This window comes from Nomascus leucogenys, chromosome 17, assembly GCF_006542625.1.
Source record: "Nomascus leucogenys isolate Asia chromosome 17, Asia_NLE_v1, whole genome shotgun sequence".
NCBI classification, from domain to species: Eukaryota; Metazoa; Chordata; class Mammalia; order Primates; family Hylobatidae; genus Nomascus; species Nomascus leucogenys.
The window spans coordinates 73,214,241-73,232,801 of record NC_044397.1 but is presented as its reverse complement, the minus strand read 5'-3'; the positions used below and the strand labels follow the sequence as shown (position 1 = coordinate 73,232,801).

The 18,561-nt window shown below is 39.8% G+C and overlaps 1 protein-coding gene across 4 annotated transcripts in view; it reads right to left on the bottom strand.

Annotated features, from left to right (window-relative positions):
* Window positions 1-18,561, bottom strand: part of PDE1C (phosphodiesterase 1C) — a 572,912-nt gene that overhangs the window by 174,536 nt on the left and 379,815 nt on the right. The gene's annotated exons all lie outside the window — the stretch shown is intronic.

Here is an 18,561-nt window from a genome sequence, read left to right as displayed (position 1 = left end):
GGTTGTATTTCATATATTAGTACTCCGTGTTTGCCCACATAGTTGAACTAATTTTTTTCTTCTTGACCTTAAATGGCTGGCTAGACCAAGCACTTTTTCATATTTTAATCTATAGTAATATTTCATATTTTAACCTGTAGTTTTGGTGATCAAGAGACACTAGGGCTCAGAAACAGATGTCTTCCAAGCTCTGTTGATTCACCATGTCAGTCTGAGGACTCCAGCAACCTGAACCTCAGCTTGCATCCCTGAAATGGAGTGGTGGTACAGGTTCATTATCATCACAAAGAAAGGACGCTAGCCTTTAAGGCTACACTTTCTTCCATGTTATTTACAACTCAAAGGGCCTGTTTCAAGTTCCATTTTAGCTCCCTGTGTAGTACACTGCCAAGCACATGAATTTTCAATGAAAATGTTGGAATGAAATTTCAGCATTTCTTAACAGAGAAGTAATCACCAAGATACGAGTTAATGCTTTACAGAGGTTATGTCTGGCTCCATTCTATTAGAGAATGAATCAGGGTGAAAAAAAAATCCATAAATAATGAATTGTGTCCTATTTGGGTCATGTAGGAAGGGAGGTTATTGGTAGCAATCAACACTGGGTCAGAAAGACAAAGGCAGAACCTGGAGCCAGAAGGGCAGGCAACAGGTGTGAAATTAGAGATGTGACAATGGATAAACTTAGAAACAGCAGACAAAAGACACAAAAATCTGAATAAGACAAGTGGTGGGGTGATTTCATGATTAAAGGCAATCCAAGTGATCAAGTCTGAGAGCTGTGGTCTGGGACCAAGACAAGAGCAGTCTGGAGAAATTTAAAGAGATGCTGTGTTATCCCCTTTGAAGGACCAAGTGCAAATATATTTATCCTTAAACAGAGTTCTCCAATCCCAGCCTCATAAAATCGGTTCACCTATAGCTACTGAACGGCATCTGTGTGCTGGCTTTCCATCTCTGCTCTTGAGCACAAAGAACAAAGTTTTTCAAAAGGAACTTGCACAGTCCACTTCATAAATCTCCCTTCAGCTTGCTACCTTCCGCCCACATCTCAGGGTTGTATGCCAGCTAGATCTACAGCAGTTATATTTTTAAACCAGCAATTATCCTCATTCCTGCTCACTGACATGCCATACAGTTAATCTGGTTTAGGTCCAAGGTAAAAAAAAAGGAAAATATATAAATTCACATAAACATAATTCACATTGGCTCAAAATTACTCAAATGGTTTTCAAGCAACTCCAATCTGAATTAGAGGTCAGTTTCAAAGTCAATTTTATATCAAACATGCATCAATTACAAATTTTTCCACAACAACTGTAAAAGAAGTCAAAGTCCAAGATCTTAATTAAAATATAGCTTACTTTAGAGAAGGTAGAGATTGTCATGGGAAAACGCTATCACATCAAGACAAATATAATAGCTTGAATTACATGTGTAAAATTAACAGACTGGAAGGGAAAGCTTTATGACAAGAAGTTCCGAGAAGAACTTAGTGATTCTACATCCAACTTTATTCATCTGTATCCAAATGTTAACATATACCTTGGTTTTTCTCCTTGTTAATTAAATATGAATGCTTACCCCAGCTATAATAAGAGGAATCTAGTGAAAGCAAATAGCAGACCTAACATAATCCCTCTCCCTTTAGCTATAGTCAACTCACTCTAAATGTTTCCAAGGCAAGGATATGTAGATTAGGCAAATTGATTCCTTTTTTCGTATTATCAGTTGTCTTCTTCAGTTATCACAAAGGTTGAACATTAAGCTACCAAATATGTAAGACATTGCCTCAAGAACAACTTGGGTAAAAGATACACATGCCACACGACAATTATAACATGATTATCTTGAGTTTTTTCTTCTATTTTAAATGCTGCCTTGTACCATTTATAATAGCAAAAATTGCTGTCCAATCAAAAAATGTTTGGAAGAGAAGACTCCAGTTTAATTATGAAGGGCATCATTACTATAAAGCAATGACAGGGTGTGCTCAAGAATGAATCCATTATCACAGAAGAACCACTTATGGGACAATGATGTTTGTTCATCTGCCCCCAATATCTCCATTTCATCTAGTTCCTCCAACTTATCCTCACCACAAGGTAAGGTGTCTGAAAGTGCTGAACACACCGCCTGATGTAAAGCAGGTATACAATGATATTCATTCATTTATTTCAAATATTCACTCATCGCATCATCCCTCTGGAACCAATCCATTTGCTACCCAGGATAGCATTTAAGGTACTTTAAGTATCTAATCGAAAGTAAGCCTTACTGCTGTCCACTCTGGTCTGTGGGCTCTGAGTCTGTATCCTTTAACAAATTCCTGCTTCACACAGTAAGAACTGTGCTTTCCTATCCCAACCTCTGCCTGATAGCCCAACCTAAATGCTTTCCAGCAGCCCCAGCCCTAGGCCTGGCCTGGCCCTCCAGTATTTCCAACACTCAAGGCTCAGCTTATGCATCACAGTCCTTCAGACTGGATCTTGTCAAGATGTGGCTGTATCTTCCTAAAAATCCCTGCCTAGCCAGGAGGGTGGCAGCCTGCCACCAAATAACCTCACTGTGAAAATCTGCCCAAATGCCAGTGTTAATATTGACAAAATTGGCCTAGACTGATGCTACTTAAGCATCTTTTCTGTATTAATGATATATACATGTACTTTGTATTTCACTGAATCCAGAGAATTTTTATCTAGGTTTAGTTAGCCTTAAACAACTACACTAACTTCTCTGTGTCTTGGTTTTCTAACCCGTGAAAGGCAATAATATTAGGATTCACCACAGAGGCTACTGTGATAATTTTTATATATTAGCAACTTAGAGAACTGTTGGGTAGATAACACATGCTTATGTAAATGTTATTGTTTGTATTTGCAGGGGAAAAGGAAAGATTAACAAGAGGAAAGCATACACATTTATTTAATATAAGTTTTATGTGACACGGGGGCCTTTGAAAATGGAAATCCAAAGATACAAGTAGACTTGTATTTTTTTATGATTAGGTTTGACGAAGAATGAACAGTTGTGCAGAAGTATATTGGGGGACAAAAAGGTATGATCTAATGGTAATAAACTGGGGAAAACTTAGCAAGGCCTGTCTGTTCAGATTTTCTCTGTGCCCCATGTCTTCAGAGATAAGGAAGTTACTTTCTGCCAGGTAAGGGGGGGCCACCTCTCAAATGAGGGTCTCATGACATGCCTCAGAGGAGAAGTGTGAGGGAAGGCCAGAGAGTAACCTTCCTATGTTTGCCGTTTTCTCAAATGCCAAGGTGCCAGATTTGGGGAGTATCATGTCTTGAACCTCGTTATATTATTACTACTATTACTATTGACTTCCTCTAGTGAGTAAGCTACCAGATGCATGAAGATAAAAACTGTTCCTTTCATTCTTAAAACCCCTCAAACCTACATGGTGATTTGCACATCTCAGGCTGTAAGTGACTGTCAAAATGGAATTACTGAGTACTTTAAAAAGATATCTGGAAATATCATGATAACTATGATATAGCTGTAGAAAGTAAGACCACAGAAACCAAATTGTCTTCTTAAGAACAGAAAACCACTAAAAGAGCCAGGAATGCAAGTCAGTCACAAGCCCATGCTGCTGGTTCATGGACAATCTTCATATGACACCATTTTCCTAGTGTGAGAACTGATGTGTTTATTCTGACCTTATGTCATGCAAATTTACTTATCCTTGGGCAACTGCAGGTTATGGGGTAGCTTTAGCATTGCTCATTCATTCCTGTGTTTATCGGGCAGCCCTGCACCAGGTCCTGCTTTAGGTGTCAGGAGACTACAGTAAATCAAACCTCACTGGCTCAAAAACTGACATTTTGGAGAGCTAGACAAAACAAAATACTAGTTTATATTAAATTATGATAAGTGTGAAGCATAATATTGAAGGGCTGCTCCATCAGATCACCTATCATGACAGTATCAGTTCCTGGCACATTTATTGGTACCCCTTTCTGGAGGCAATGGACTGGAGGTTCCCACCACTCAATGAAGTGAAATGTATGGATTTGATGCTGAGAGGGGTTTGACATTGTTATTCTTCTATCAATCCTGGTGTAAAAAATATATACTGTACTCCATAGCCCATCTAGGGAAGAATCCTACTACCAGGCATGGACAGAAACTTAAGTGGCTCAAGAAGACCCAGCAGCTCAAAGTGAGGCAGTACCCCTGGATGGGAAAGGTATACCTTCTATCCAGCCACAGGTAGAGAGGTACCCGCCTATAGGTAAATGGTCTCAATCCTAACATAGGCTCCATCCCAAATATCACCACTAGATTAACAGAGTTAATTATGGTAGGGTTAAATTTCTTTTCGCAGATAGAAGATAGGTTACATTAGATGATGTGCTCTAAATTCCCAGAGATTATTTTACAGGAACAGAAAATTTTTACAGCTATCAATTTCATTTTAAGGTTTTTGAGGGCCCTTCAAGATTTTATGTCCTCTCACGAATGCCACAAGCACAAATAAATATTGCTCTTTAAAACAAATTAATGTCAACCTAAGTATAAACAAGTCAGACCTATGAGTCTCCAAGCATTATGTTTCATTACCCTGCCAAAACCAAGCCTTTCTAGACTAGTCTTAAGGCTCTGGTTCTGTGAATAGGCCTGCTGAAGAAATATTTCACCTAATAACATCAACTGTCTTAAGATTCACTTTGGATAAATTGCTTTTTCATATAGCAACTGAATGAAAAAAAAAACTGAACAAGAGAAACAGGAAAAACCACAGAATCAATCAATAATGCTTCCCTGTCCCCAATTATTATATTAAACCTGCATTAAGAGCCTGGCAAGCTATTGGTCCATGCTTCATAATCCTTCGTGTTTCTTCCAAAAAATCACACTCTTCAAAGTAAGATATTCCTATATAATCATGATGCTTGGTCATCAACTTGCCTTATCAAATGACTTGCAAAAAATATCTATACCTCTGCTCTGGGAAAGCCCCTGTGAGAAATAACATATTGAATAGTTTAGATTCAAATCACTGCCCTGATTTAAACCCTATGGAAAAAATACTACTAGAGTAAATAATATTGAGTGCTTCCCACAACCCCATACATCAAAGACTGTCAAGGACATTTAGTATTGAAGGCCATTCCAATACTAAGACCCAGGAGATTTACAAGAGGTCGGGGTGATTAGGTCTCCTTAATTAGAATGTAAATTTATTTATTGATTTATTGTATGAAACAGATCAATTAGTAGCTACCAATTTTTTAACATGTTCATTTTCTATTTCAATGATAGATCTCAATTAAATATTAATCAGAATCTCCCACTTCACCTCTAGTTTCGATGTTCTGAGCTCAAGTTAAGCACGACAGGGACATTCTATGTTCCAATTTTATTCCATCCTGGCTTCAAAGTTTCGGAAACAGAATACCTCACACTACATGAATAAAATTTGCAAAAAACTGCTAACTGAGGCAAAATATTATTCATTTGTGTATAGGTATATATCATGCATGTACCCTCAGGGCAGCTCTGTAGCCCCGTGAAGACCCAAGTGATTTCTCCTTCATCCCAGAGCAAAGAGGGAGAAAGAGCTGCTTAGCTGTGCACGTTGAGGAGGTGATCTGGAAATCTACTTGTTCCTCTGAAGACTGAACCATTCGTTCAGAGCTTCCTCAGGCCTCCAGCTCCTGAGTCTTTCTGCTGTTCTGCAGCACAAATGAGCTTCCCTCTTGCTGCATTCCTTCTCTGAAGGCTTTCTGCTTTTACAGTCTGCGAAGTCAGTTACTAGTCCATATCATTTCCAGCTTTCAATTTTTTGTTGACATCTATTTTCTTCTGTCATTTCTGCTTCCCTTTTGTTCTTGTGCATTTATACCTTCGTCATTGCCTTGCTGTCACATAAAAGGGTTTCATGAAAGAGTAGAGGAAAATCCAGGTATTTAATCTGCTCTGTGTAGCCAGAAGCCTCTACTATACTATATGATACCACTCCACTCCAAGCTAAATCTATTTGAGCCAAGATGGCTAAGTTCCATGGTAGGACAGATTAATGTAAAACAAACTGAATGGCATTGCTTTTCTTCTTTCCTGTTTCTTCATTGCCATGGATCAGGTTATGTGCAAATAATAATAATAATCATCAATGCTATAAATAAATCATATTAAGGCAGGGCTTACAGATAAATCCTAAAGTTCAAATGTAAGTATCTAGCCAATTGTTTACTAACTTATCAAGATATTAAAAATAGAAAACTAACACTCAAGACAACAGAAATAGTTGAGCCATGGTGCCAGGGCATAACCCAAGAATTCTGACTAGACAGTACAAGCATATCAAATAAATATTTAGCTTAGGTATCAGAGCACTGTCATTAAGAGCACAGGGCCAGGAACCAGGCTGCCTGGGTTCAAATACCACCTCTGCCACTGACCAGCTGCATAAATTTAGACAAGTTTCTTAACCTCGGTGTGTCTCAGTTACTGTATCTGAAAATCGGAGTGATAATAATAAGAAAGCCTCATATGGTGGTATGAGGAGTAAATAAATTAAAACTTGTTAAGTACTTAGAATACCCTCTGACACATAGTAACTACTACACAAGTATTGAGAAAGGTAGTTGAGGAAATGAATAAGTGAAAATAATATGGATTCTTCTGGTCAAGAGAAAAAAAAAAGACCCTAACCTCAAGCCACCATTTTAAACTAGAACTTAACCTGCATTACCCTTAAAAAAATGAGGGCAAACCAACACATGAAAAGAAACTAAAAAAGCAAGATCTTCACTTTTCAGCTTCCAAGAAATCAGGCCTCAAGATTTACAAACACTGTGTCTTAATGGGAATTTTTCAACTGCGCCAGGCTTTACCTTAAATGCTTGCCTAGGGGCAAATCCAGTCCACCAGTTGGAGGCTGGCCCTGCAAGGGTAAGTGTTGAAACCCCAAGTTGCTTGGTGACATCTGGGCATCCACACCCGTGGTGCTCCCAACCTACCCTCCACTTGGCAGGTGCAGGTTGCATTTTCTGGCTGCTCTGAGCAGCCTCATTGCCTGGGAGCCAGGCTGTGCTGCACTCTCCCTGCCTGTCTTGAGGAAGATTCCTGTGAAGCCCCCAGATCTGCACTCATGCTCATCCTCTCCACTGTTCCTCTTCCCTTTTCTACCCCTATTACTTAGGTGGGATCTGCCTGAAAAGCCCAAAGCCTGACCTGGAGATGAACCAATCTTCTGGCCATCCATTCAGACAAGGGCTAGGGTTGGCAGCCTGTGGGCTCAATGTCCTACCCATACCCTGAGTCCCTGCTTCCCTTTAACTCCCTGGCACTAGTACTGTCTCCTGTTTGCTACCAGTATACCATAGGGCAGGAGTCAATCCTAACCATCTGGACACACAGATATCTCCAGGATGCTCCCCAAAAGTTTCCTTGACATCTTGTCTCTTTTTCCCCTCCCCCTAAATCAACACTATTCTGGACATCCATTCTGCTCCTGTCTCTCCAGCAAAGCCACTCTCCTCAGAACCAGCTGCTCCCTGCAACCTCCAATCCCTGGGCAGAGCAGACATATGCTCTTCATGGGGTGAGGTTGGGGTGGCCTGGGGAGAACCCTCCTGAGATAGTAAAAGAAGGAAAAAGCCAAAGGAGACTGAGCTCAGGGTATAGCCACCTTGTTAAGTCTTTTTTTAACCACCATTTTTATTAAGAAATATTTTACACATATAATATGAAAACCTATGGAGTTGTAAAAAATAGTAAAATTATCACATGTTCCCACAAGCCAGCTTAAGAAATAGGATATACAAATAATTAATTAAAAGATCCTTTCCCAACTGTATACTCCCCTGGCTCCCTTGAAGTTGGTCACTGTCCTTAATTAGCTTTTATTGAGCCCAACGTGAGGAAAATAGCATGGCCTCTCCAGAAAATGTGGTATGACTATTTTCTGATTCCAGCTATTCATCCTATTTTCCTTTACATCCTGTCCACCAGAAAACTCATAGTCAAGTCTCCATCCTAACAGTTTAACCCTTCCAATATGCCTGATTTCTTACCGCCATTCATTCTATTAACCTTTATGTGCATGTATATCCATGACTGAGTTTTCATTAGAAGAGGGAATCACTCAAGGAATCAAAGCCATTCAGAAATGCTCCCTCAAAGCCTAAAGCAAACTCAAGCTACTGAAAAATCAGTGTCCAAATGATAAGGTAGGTTGACTCTCATCTGGCACCTACTCCAACCCTTATCTGGTGCACCTTTAGGACGGCCCAGGCTAGAAAACATAAAGTACACTTTCTATCCATTCTTGAAACTAGAGTTCTAGATGTGACTTAGTTTCCTCCAAGCAGTCATTATTCCATAATACTTGAATTCAAAACTGAGTTAAGAGGAGATAGAACAGGTCTCATGCAGATTGTTTGGGAGTGAGAGAGATGAGCATGAACACAGCAAACACTGTGCATTCTTGTAGTTAGCGATTCTGAAAGGAGTTTCTAGTCTGTAGAGAGTAGGCAAATGATGCGTCCTAAGGTCAGAAGTTGGGACACTGGCTTCCCAATTTCTCACCTTCCAGGATACAGCAGGGGGAGACATTCCCTTAATGGTCAGTTCTATATGGTGTTATTTCAGGATTCATTCCTGGAAACCGAGCCAAGAACCTTCTCCTCCAGTTCTTCCAGTGATTTTGTAAACATTTAACTCCTCATATCAAATCATCTCCTGCTGAAAATAACCAAAGGGTTTACTGCTGTCGGCAATTTAATTCTAGCTAATATGTGGAATACAGAGAGAGAAGTTGACAGAGTAAAGCTTGATAATAAAAAAAACACCACCTCACGCTTTTATCAAGAAAATAAGGCATAACCAGATATCTATTTTTAAATAAAATAGCTTACTTTTAATTTTATATAATGCTTTTACTGTTATTAACTTTTTTTTAGCATGGCCATGTTATCAATTATCAATAATAATAAAACATAATTATTTGCAGAACACTGATGTTGTATCAAGCACTACATAAGTATTTTATACACTTAGCTCATTTAAGCCTCACAAGTCTATGAGACACGTATTTGTATCCATTCTATAGGTGAGAAAATTAGAGTTGAGAGGTTAATTAGTAATTTTCCAAGGTCAAACAGCTGATAGGTGGTAGAGATAAAATCTGACTCCTGTCAGCCTCCAAAACTCACCTCTTAAACTCTTTATTATACTATCTCTCTAAGCTTATGAAATTCATGGCATGAAGAATGAAAAAGGAGTCTGCCTTGATAATATCTGACTCTTCTTTAAGTATCCTCTTGTGTGATATCCTTGGCCCCTCTTACAAATTCTTCAGATTGTTTTGTGTAGACTCTATTTAACAATCTTCAGGAAATACTTTGGAAACACTAATGGAATTGAGCTGTTAAAATATAAAATCTCATTGCCCATAGCAAGAATTCTCTCTAAAATTACAGCCAGGTTTTGCTCATAATTTAATAGTCTTTTCCCCATCATTTGCATAGTGATAGAGCTTTTATAGTTTTAATTCTGAATTTATATTCCAGAAATGTCAATCTGGAGACTGTAATCCTACTAACTTTTCTGCATGCCTATTTTTCTGAATATGTATAAATGTTTATTTTCTTTAAGCAGCACATTTCAGAGGTAAAATGTATTCGGAAGACTTTAATCTATGCACAAGCCATCATAAAACTTCCCTGGCATATCTTTCTCTTACAGTTAACCAAATTACATTTGGGTATTTGAAGCAAATGAGGATATAACAAAGTGATTTGGGTGGACAAAATGTATGAACTGCATCCTGTTTATGCAACATTTTTACAATTGTATAAGCTGACAGCTATGCTTAGAGAAACAGTGGAAGAAAAAAATCATTCACTCAGTGGTTTATAAGAAAAAGAAAAAAAAAAGTCAATTTTCAAGATAAAAGTGTGGAGTCAAGAATCAGTTTTATTTTTTTAAAAAAATCCTCATTACAAAGTCCTTGAAAGAATGTCAAGAACAACACGGTTTATGACTATTGGGAAAATGGATCTCCTCTCAGAATTGGAAGCCTCTATCCTTTCTTTCCGCGTCTCTCTCTATATAAAGATGTTTCTGTCAGCTTGGGTGCATTTTCATCAAATTTGGAGTATGCATTTGGGAAGCTAGGACTAAACATAGAGCAGTGACATATGTTGAATCAACTTGGGCAGGGAGAGCTGGGGGGACTCCGAATGGCTGATGCTGAAGCACTGCAGGGAGGCCTCTAACCAGAGAAAACATACAGAGGTCTTCATTGAGGGCTCCAGAATCAATCATTCCAATGGCAGATACTCTAAACTGCTCTTCTGATTTTGGACTGAGTTGCTTCTCACCTGGACCACACAGCATGACTCAGATGCAGTGGTTTTCAACCCCAGCTGCATGTTAGAATCACTTGGAGAACTTTTAAAGACTATGGGTGCCCAGGTCCCAGCCGGACTAGATCAATTGGAATCTGGGGGTGGGAGGTGGGAGGAGGACAAGACAAGTGGCCCCAAGACACCTGCATTTTTAAAAGCTCCCCAGGTGAGTCTAAGGTGTAGCCAGAGTTGAAAACCACTGGTTCAGGGTGAATAGCAGCTAGAATTTATATAATCATGGTTAATCATTCTCTTCTGAGTAACACGGAGGAGGCCAGCTAGTATTATATGAAGTTAAAATGACATTTTGCTTAGGGATAATTGGAAATATTTTTTGTCAAGTGTTTATGTCTGTGTCTGACAACACACTTGCAAGAAAGCTTAGACACTGAAAAGTTAGAAGCCTATGGGAGCTCAGAAGTGAGATTTGGGTTGTGCACAGTGGCTCATGCCTATAATCCCATGTTGGAGAGGCCGACATGGGAGGATTGCCTGAGCCCAGGAGTTTAAGACCACCCTGGGCAACAAAGTGAGACCCGATTTCTAAATTAAATAATAATAATAAATTTTTAACATAATAAAAGAAGTGGGATTTGCTCTCAGCAGAGCCAAGCTCAGCTATATCCAAGTCCTCTGCTTATACAAACGTATCCTCTAGACATAGGTGTTATAATTTCTACCTCCTAAGATGAACTTTTTTTCTATTCAGCTTCTTTCTATTCAAGATCTCATTCCTGTGTAGCTCTTGTTTGAAGCCAATAGAAACTTGAGTTTTAAAATCCTGATGTGAGGTTTCTATCATTTTGGCTAGCACTGTTCATTTAGAGTAACTTAACTTCAGTAGAGGAGGATAAATTAGGATCTCCCAAAAAACTTTAAAGGGACCTACTCTTTTTTAAAGAGTTTTTCCTAAACATCTTGTATGGATTTCCTTCATTCTCTTTAAAGACTGAATGGAATTTTATTGTATGAACTAGTGTCTTCCCTCATACCTCACACAGGACAGACAATATTTGTTGACTTAACAAATTAAATATTTAACTATTCTCCCCAGTGATGGGTAGGGGTATCTGGTTGATAATAACAGACATATTCAAGGAAATAATTTGTACCAAAGCTGAGTAGAAGATTTCTCTGAGCTGACAAGCATTTCCCATGTCTCCCATGCAATCAGCTTTGAATTCCAACTTCAGGGACAGAAGGCACTTGCTTGTCGCCTTATAAGCATCATGACTGGCACAAATAAATCTCTTCCTTGCAGCATTTTAGACAAGTATGATCAACAAATCAATGAAAGCTACAGGCACCTGTTTTCTTGAAAGAGCCTTTTCTTTCCAGTGTCATTTCCTCCAGTAGCTGCTCCTTCCTTTTGGGAACCCCCGAGTTGATATATAAGCAGGGTTCAGAAGGAAGACAACGTTTTACTCTGATGCCTCCCTCATTCAAGTAAATGGGCACTGGCCCATGCTCTGTTCTGCTGCTGGAACCAACTGGAGAGTCCAAAGCATCACATTTTTCCCAGAGGAAAAACTGATGGAAAAAAAGATGGAACTTCAGTGTTCAATCAACCCCAACCAATCAAGAAGCTTTCAATGCTGCTTCATTTACATAAAAGTAGAGCTAACGGCCAAAAAGCAGTCTTTAATTCAGGTATCAATGTATAATTCTCAAATATATGGCTCAACCTGCCAGAGTTATAGAAATGACCTGGTAGAAAATGGATTCCTATCCTTGAAGGAGCTAAAAGTAGACATTTCTCTGTGTGTGTGTGTGCATGCACACACGTGTGTGAGAGAGAGAGATGAGACAGAGTGAGATTTATCACTATCAAGATGAGAGCTGAAGAATTTCTTTAAACAAAGCCCCCACTATTAAGTGGACTCCAAAGGATAAAGGTTTCTATCACTGACTTGAACCTCATTATTAATTATATTTATTATTAGTTTCTTTCCTTGAATATGTCTGTTATCAGCCAGATGCCCCTACCCATCAGTGGGGAGAATAGTTAAATATTTAATTTGTTAAGTCAACATACATTGATTGTCTGTCATGTGTGAGGTACTAGGGAAGAGACTGGTTTACACATACAATAAAACTCCATTCAGTCTTTAAAGAGAATGAAGGAAATTGATACAGGATTCTTAGGAAAAACTCTTAAAAAAAGAAAAGATGCCCAATGTGTATAGTATCTTGCATTTGTGTTTTAAAAAGTATTTACATTTATATGTGCATATAATTACATCGAAATATTTTGGTGCTATACACAAGAAACCACTGACAAACTCTGGAGACTAGGGTGCCTCTAGGGTGGAAGGGAGACAATTTTCACCATAATGTTTGCCATTTTTTACAATGTACATTTGTTATTTTAATAAAAAATAAAATGTCTAAGTCATGAGCAGTATTTTCTAGAGTAGAAAGATTATTTACACTGAGAATGAAGAGTGATTTCAAAGAATCAAGAGTTTTCCTAATTTTCCCCAATTTTAAATCTTAAAACTATAAATTTTCAAATAAAATTAGTATTCATAAAATAATTAGGGGTTTGGCAAATATGCAAGTTGTGTTTGTCAACATAGTCCACTCACCCCGATTTCCATGTGTGCATATGTGCACACTCCATGTCCCGTTTTTAATCCCTTTCTCTTCCTGCCCACCCCAACCCAGCCCCACGCAATCTCAAACAGTCTATGTTGTAGGACACAGGTATACCTGTTATCATACATTACAGTTTGTAAACAGAATATTATGCTTTATATTCACAATGGATGGATAGGATACATTCTATTTACCCTACACACATGCCTGTACATACACACACACACCACACACACACACACACACACACACACACAATTATACACACACACATATTGCCTGGTATTCATGTATTTTTCAATTGTGTGTCCTGAAATGATTTTTCTTTTTCAGTGAGTCATTCATTGGCCTGTGACATAAAATGTTTTCCTACTCAGAGATTTGTAATGCCAATGTTCAAACCTACATAGTGTACTGTCATGAGAATTAAATAAACTAAAGCATGTGACAGTTCCTCACTCAAATCCTAGCACAAAGCAGTCACTCAATAAATGTTTGTGGAATATGAGTGCATTAAATATGTGTTGAATGTGAACGCAAACCTATGAATATTTTAGCAAATAACCTCTAACAGATAGAACCACGTTAGAAAACTACTAGTTGGATGGTCGAATAGGAACAGCTCCGGTCTGCAGCTCCCAGCAAGACCAAGGCAGAAGCTGGGTGATTCCTGCATTTCCAACTGAGGTACCCGGCTTATCTCACTGGGACTGGTTAGACAGCGGGTGCAGCCCATGGTGGGTGAGCAGAAGCAGGGTGGGGCATCGCCTCACCTGGGAAAGTGCAAGGAGCCAGGGAACTCCCTCCCCTAGCCAAGGGAAGCCGCTAGGTACTGTGCTGTGAGGGACTGTGCTCTCCAGCCCAGATGCTATGCTTTTCCCATGGCTTTTGCAACCGCAGACCAGGAGATTCCTGGTCTCATGTGCCTACACCACCAGGACCCTGGGTTTCAAGCACAAAACTGTATGGCCATTTGGGCAGACACCAAGCTAGCTGCAGGAGTTTTTTTGTTTTGTTTTGTACCCCAGTGGTGCCTGGAACACCAGCAAGACAGAACCGTTCACTCCCCTGGAAAGGGGGTTGAAGCTAGGGAGCCAAGTGGTCTCACTCAGTGGGTCCCACTTCCATGAAGCCCAGCAAGCTAAGAACCAGTGGCTTGAAATTCTCACTGACAGCACAGCAATCTGAAGTTGACCTGGGACGATCGAGCTTGGTGTGGGGAGGGGCATCTGCCATTACTGATACCTGAGTAGGTGGTTTTCCCCTCACAGTGTTAACTCTGACTGTGTGGAACTCACTGCAGTGTGGCAAAGGTCCTGGGGCTGGACTGCCTTTCTAAATCCTACTCACTGGGCAGGACATCTCTGAAAGAAAGGCAGCAGCCTCAGTCAGGGGCTTATAGATAAAATTCCCATCTCCCTGGGACAGAGCACTTGGGGGAAGGGGCAGCTGTGGGTGCAGCTTTAGTGGACTTAATGTTCCTGCCTGCCAGCTCTGAAGAGAGCGGTGGATTTACCAGCACGGCACTCGAGCTCTGCTAAGGGACAGACTGCCTCCTCAAGTGGTTCCCTGACACCCATGCCTCCTGACTGGGAGATACCTCCCAGCAGGGGTCGACAGACACCTCATACAGGAGAGCTCCAGCTGATATCAGGCAGGTGTCCCTCTGGGACAAAGCTTCCAGAGGAAGAAGCAAGCAGCAATCTTTGCTTCTCTGCAGCTTCCGCTGGTGATACCCAGGAAAACATGGTCTGGAGTGGACCTCCAGCAAACTCCAGCAGATCTGCAGAAGAGAGGCCTATTAGAACTAACAAACAGAAAGCAATAACATCAACATCCACAAAAAGGACGCCCACAGAAAAACCCCATCCAAAGGCCATCAGCATCAAAGATCAAAGGTATATAAATTCACAAAGATGAGGAAAAACCAGTGCAAAAATGCTGAAAATTCCAAAAACCAGAATACCTCATCTCCTCCAAATGATTGCAATTCCTCTCCAACAAGGGAACACAACTGGATGGAGAATGAGTTTGATGAATTGACAGAAAAAGGCTTCAGAAGGTGGGTAATAACAAGCTCCACTGAGCTAAAGGAGCATGTTCTAACCCAATGCAAGGAAGCTAAAAACTTTGATAAAAGGTTACAGGAACTGCTAACTAGAATAACCAGATCAGAGAAGAACATAAATGACCTGATGGAGCTGAAAAACACAGCACGAGAACTTCATGAAGCATACACAATATCAAGAGCTGAACTGATCAAGTGGAAGAAAGGATATCAGAGATTGAATATCAACTTAATGAAATGAAGAGTGAAGACAAGATTAGAGAAAAAAGAATGAAAAGGAACAAATAAAGCCTCCAAGAAACATGGGACTATGTGAAAAGACTAAACCTATGATTGTACCTGAAAGTGATGGGGAGAATGGAACCAAGTTGGAAAACACACTTTAGGATATTATCCAGGAGAATTTCCCCAACCTAGCAAGACAGCCAAACATTCAACTTCAGGAAATACAGAAAACACCACTAAGATACTCCTTAAGAAGAGTAACCCCAAGAAACATAACCGTCAGATTCTCCAAGGTTGAAACAAAGGAAAAAATGTTAAGGGCAGCCAGAAACAAAGGTCAGGTTACTTACAAAGGGATGCCCATCCAACTAACAGTGGATCTCTCAGAAGAAACCCTACAACCCAGAAGAGAGTGGGGGCCAATATTCAACATTCTTAAGGAAAAGAATTTTCAATCCAGAATTTTATGTCCCGCCAAACTAAGCTTCATAAGCAAAGGAGAAATAAAATCCTTTACAGACAAGCAAATGCAAAGGGATTTTATCACCACCAGCCTGCCTTACAAGAGCTCCTGAAGGAAGCACTAAATATGGAAAGGAAAAATCACTACCAGCCACTGCAAAAGCATACCAAATTATAAAGACCAATGACACTATGAAGAAACTGCATCAACTAATGTGCAAAATAATCAGCTAGCATCATGATGACAGGATCAAATTCACACATAACAATATTAACCTTAAATGTAAATGGGCTAAATACCCCGATTAAGAGACACAGACTGGCAAATTGGATAAAGAGTCAAGACCCATTGGTGTGCTGTATTCAGGAAACCCATCTCATGTGCAAAGACACATATAGGCTCAAAATAATGGGATGGAGGAATATTTACCAAGCAAATGGAAAGCAAAAAAAAGCAGCGGTTGCAATCCTAGTCTATGATAAAACAGACTTTAAACCAACAAGGATCAAAAAAGATAAAAAAAAAGGGCATTACATAATGGTAAAGGGATCAATGGAACAGGAAGAGCTAACTATCCTAAATATATATGCACACAATACAGGAGCACCCAGATTCATAAAGCAAGTTCTTAGAGACCTACGAAGAGACTTAGACTCCCACACAATAACAGTGGGAGACTTTAACACCCCACTGTCAATATCAGACAGATCGATGAGACAGAAAATTAACAAGGATATTCAGGACTTGAACTCAGCTCTGGACCAAGCAGACCTAATAGACACCTACAAAACTCTCTACCACAAATCAACAGAATATACATTCTTCTTAGCATCACATAGCGATTATTCTATCTTTTTTTTTTTGAGACGGAGTCTCGCTGTCACCCAGGCTGGAGTGCAGTGGCGCAATCTCGGCTCACTGCAAGCTCCGCCTCCCGGGTTCAAGCCATTCTCCTTCCTCAGCCTCCCGAGTACCTGGGACTACAGGCACCCACCACCACGCCCGGCTAATTTTTTTTTGTATTTTTTAGTAGAGATGGGGTTTCACTGTGTTGGCCAGGATGGTCTCGATCTCCTGACCTCGTGATCCGCCCGCCTCGGCCTCCCAAAGTGCTGGGATTACAGGCGTGAGCCACCGCGCTCGGCCACACATAGCGATTATTCTAAAATTGACCATATATTTGGAAGTAAAACACTCCTCAGCAAATGCAAAAGAATGGAAATCATAACAAACAGTCTCTCAGATGACAGTGCAATCAAATTAGAACTCAGGATTAAGAAACTCACTCAAAACCACACAACTACATGGAAACTGAACAAACCTGCTCCTGAATAACTACTGAGTAAATAACGAAATTAAGGCAGAAATAAATAAGTTCTTTGAAACCAATGAGAACAAAGACACAACGTACCAGAATCTCTGGGACACAGCTAAAGCAATGTTTAGAGGAAAATTTATAGCACTAAATGCCCACAACAGAAAGTGGGAAAGATTTAACATCACAATTAAAAGAACTAGAGAAGCAAGAGCAAACAAATTCAAAAGCTAGCAGAAGACAAAAATAACTAAGATCAGAGCAGAACTGAAGGAGACACAGACATGAAAATCTCTTCCAAAAATCAAGGAACACAGGAGCTGTTTTTTTGAAAAGATTAACAAAATAGACCACAAGCCAGACTAATAAAGAAGAAAAGAGAGAAGAATCAAATAGACACAATAAAAAATGATAAATGGGATATTACCACTGATCCCACAGAAATAAAAACTACCATTAGAGAATACTATAAACACCTCTACACAAATCAACTAGAAAAATCTAGAAGAAATGGATAAATTCCTGGACACATACACTTCCCAGGACTAAAACAGGAGGAAGTCCCTGAATAGACCAATAACAAGTTCTGAAATTAAGGCAGTAATTAATAGACTACCAACCAAAAAAAAGTCCAGGACCAGATGAATTCACAGCCAAATTCTACCAGAGGTACAAAGAGAAGCTGGTACTATTCCTTCTGAAACTATTCCAAACAATAGAAAAAGATGGACTCCTCCCTAACTCATTTTATAAGGCCAGCATCATCCTGATACCAAAACCTGGCAGAGACACAACAAAAAGTGAAAATCTCAGGCCAATATTTCTGATGAACATCGATGCGAAAATCCTCAATAAAATACTGGCAAACTGAATCCAGCAGCATATCAAAAAGCTTATCCAGGCCAGGCGCGGTGGCTCACGTGTGTAATCCCAGCACCTTGGAAGGCCAAGGCAGGTGGATCACGAGGTCAGGAGATCGAGACCATCCTGGCTAACACAGTGAAACCTCATCTCTACTAAAAATACAAAATAATAATAATAATAGCCAGGCATGGTGGCACACACCTGTAGTCCCAGCTACTTGGGAGGCTGAGGCAGGAGAACCACTTGAACCTGGGAGGCGGAGGTTGTAGTGAACCAAGATCATGCCACAGCAGTCCAGCCTGGGCAACAGAGCAAGACTCTGTCTCAAAACAAAAAAAAAAGCTTATCCACCACTATCAAGTCAGCTTCATCCCTGGGATGCAAGGCTTGTTCAACATACAAAAATCAATAAACGTAATCCATCACATAAACGGAACCAATGACAAAAAACACATGATTATCTCAATAGATGCAGAAAAGGCCTTCAATAAAATTCAACATCCCTTCATGCTAAAAGCACTCAACAAACTAGGTATTGATGGAATGTATCTCAAAATAATAAGAGTTATTTATGACAAAGCCATAGCCAATATCATACTGACTGGGCAAAAGCTGGAAGCATTCCCTTTGAAAACCAGCACAAGAAAAGCAT